Below are 3,216 nucleotides of genomic sequence, written 5' to 3' on the forward strand. Positions count from 1 at the left end.
TGTCCTGGTTTCGGCAGGGATAGAGTTAATTTCCTTCCTAGTAGCTGGTACAGTGCTGTGTTTTGGATTTAGGATGAGAACAAAGTTGATAACACACCGATGTTTTAGTTGTTGCTAGGTAATGCTTACACTAGCCAAGGACTTTTTAGTTTCCCATGCTCTACCGACTGAGAAGGCTGGAGGTGCACAAGAAGCCCCTGTAAAAAAATTATTAGGTGCACAAGCACATCGTGCCCCTGTACTCGGCACTGGTGAGGCCGCACTTCGAATACTGTGTTCAGTTTTGGGCCCCTCACTACAAGAAGGACGTTGAGGTGCTGGAGCGTGTCCAGAGAAGGGCAACGAGGCTGGTGAGGGGGCTGGAGAACAAGTCTTATGAGGAGCGGCTGAGGGAACTGGGACTGTTTAGCCTGGAGAAAAGGAGGCTGAGGGGAGACCTCATCGCTCTCTACAACTACCTGAAAGGAGGTTGTAGCGAGGTGGGTGTCGGTCTCTTCTCCCAAGTAACAAGTGATAGGACGAGAGGAAATGGCCTCAAGTTGTGCCAGGGGAGGTTTAGATTGGACGTGAGGAAAAATTTCTTTACTGAAAGAGTGGTTAAACATTGGAACAGGCTGCCCAGGGAAGTGGTTGAGTCCCCATCCCTGGAGGTATTTAAAAGACTTGTAGATGCGGCGCTTAGGGACATGGTTTAGTGGGGGGTGGTGTTGGGTTGACGGTTGGACTCGATGATCTTGGAGGTCTTTTCCAACCTCAATGATTCTATGATTCTAAGCCGGGAGGGGGCACAGCTAGGACAGCTGACCCAAACTGGCCAAAGGGACATTCCATACCATAGGACATCATGCTCAGTACATAAACTGGGGGGTAGTTGGTCGGGGAGCAGCGATCGCTGCTTGGGGACAATCTGGGCATCTGTCAGTGGGTGGTGAGCAATTGCATTGTGCATCACTTGTTTTGTATATTCTTTTATCATTATTATTATTTTCTCTTCCTTTGCTGTCCTATTAATCTGTCTTTATCTCAACCCATGGGTTTTACTTTTTTTTTCTGATTCTCTCCCCCATCCCATGGCGGGGGGGGGAGAGTGAGCGAGCGGCTCTGTGGTACTTAGTTGCTGACTGGGGTTAAATCATGACAGCACCCTCTTTCTCGCTGACCCACTACATTTTCTGAGGGTTTTTTTGCCTTCTGAAGGGGTTTTGTGGCGCAGGGAGAGGAGGCTGGCACCATGGTTTGGGTACTCGGGTTTATGGGGTCTGTGGTACTAGTTGCTGACTGGGGTTAAATCATGACAGCACCCTCTTTCTCGCTGACCCACTACATTTTCTGAGGGTTTTTTTGCCTTCTGAAGGGGTTTTGTGGCGCAGGGAGAGGAGGCTGGCACCATGGTTTGGGTACTCGGGTTTATGGGGACCTGGACTTCAGTGGTTTCCTCCAGTGCCATGTAACGGTGAAAGGAGAGGCCACTACCCAGAGCAATGCCTGTGGCATGAACGGGGGCTCTCATGAGTTCTTTGTTCTTTATAGAAACAACAACAAAATTCTTCTTAGGCATGATCACTCACAAAACTTATAAACCTTCAGAGGCAGCCAAAATTGACCCACCCTTTTTCTTGAGGGGGTGGGGGAAATAAGCTCCAGTGGTCCCAATTACTCTGTTCGCTAGAAAAAATATTTTCGTGTAATGACCTCAGTAGGGAGTGAGCGGCTCCTTTTGTGTATTAAATTAAAATCTCTGGGGGAACATTAGGCCCTGTAATTCGTATTTCTCAGATGCAATTTAAGTCTTTCATCAAAAAAACTCATAATAACTGAGCTCTGTGATACCCAGTAGATTCATTTTCATGTGAAGGATGAAAATAGCCAGCAACATGTTAACAAATTCCATGGGGAGACCAATTGTAATGATAAAAATAATCTGACGTGGGCATGAATTTGCAAATATGCTGCATTATGGGTCGCTGAAAAGGAAAAGGCTGTCTTAAACACTTTCTTCATATTAAGATAGAGGTGGGGAAAAACTCCCTAGCCTACTCATTAAGAATGGAGTACATGAGCAGTTCCCGAAGAACAGAGGCCCAGAATGATGCATCTCTATCTCTTATTTAGAAAAAATCCCATGTACCAGGAAGACTGCTTGCATAAGTTGTCATCACTTCTGCTGCATTAAATTGACTGAGGAAAGGAGAGGTCTGCACGAGTAACAACTTTCACGTACTGGTAACTGCAGAGAAGAACATAGTTTCCTGTGCAAATAACTGATGTTGGATCAAACCTCACGTTTTGAGGAGCACATGTATAATTTCCAAGGTTTTGGGGCTTTTCCAAGAATTGCCTGTGAGTGTAGGAGAGCCCCAAGTCTCAAGATGCTTCCTCCACCCGCATCCTGGGAGAGCACTGGTATGTTAGAAAATGTCAGCAGAAATGGGCCGTAGACACAGCTTAGCCCCTGGGGTGGGTAGGCATTTTCTGGTGGGAAAAGCAGCATTCCTCCCCCTCCAGCTGGAAACTTTATCTAACACCATTGCTTATTATAGCACACTGATGGATGCATGCCTCTGCAGCGGTTCACCTCCTAAGGAGGAGCAGAGCCTTTGGTAGGACTCTCAGCAATACCACTCAGAGCCGGGGGTGTTTCTGTGCAGCCATGGTCTGAATGTAAAGCTACAAGCTGATAGCCCAGGACAAGAAGAGGGAGGATATGGCTGGACATAAGGATGGAGATTGGAGAATAAAAGAAAATACAGAAATTATTTATCAAAATAACAGATACAGTCTTTGCACTATGTTGCAGTTCAAGTGACAGTAAAACATCTGGTAGTCTCAGAGAAGGATAGTGGCTTTGCCAGTATATTAGCCTAAAATAATTTTAATTATGATTTTAAGCATAAAAACTGCTTTTGCAGGATTCATCATCTGTTGTTGAAACATTTTCCACTGGAACCCTTGGTTTTTGCAGTCCCTAGATATTTACTGCTATTAAAGTAACGCATGAAAAGATGCTTATCAGGCTCATCCAAAATACATTTTGCTGCATACAAATGCTTTAGTCTATTTTTGTATTTAATCATCTATACATAAGCAAACTAAGACCCAGTCCCATAGTGCACACGCAAGCCGTCTGTACATCAGGTCCTAATTTTCAGCACACACTTAATTTGTCAAAAAAAAAAATTGAGCAGAATAAGCTTCCTAAGCCCTGGTTAGTAGGAA

Source organism: Aptenodytes forsteri, unplaced genomic scaffold (assembly GCF_000699145.1).
Source record: "Aptenodytes forsteri isolate BGI_AS27 unplaced genomic scaffold, ASM69914v1 Scaffold63, whole genome shotgun sequence".
Lineage (NCBI taxonomy): Eukaryota > Metazoa > Chordata > Aves > Sphenisciformes > Spheniscidae > Aptenodytes > Aptenodytes forsteri.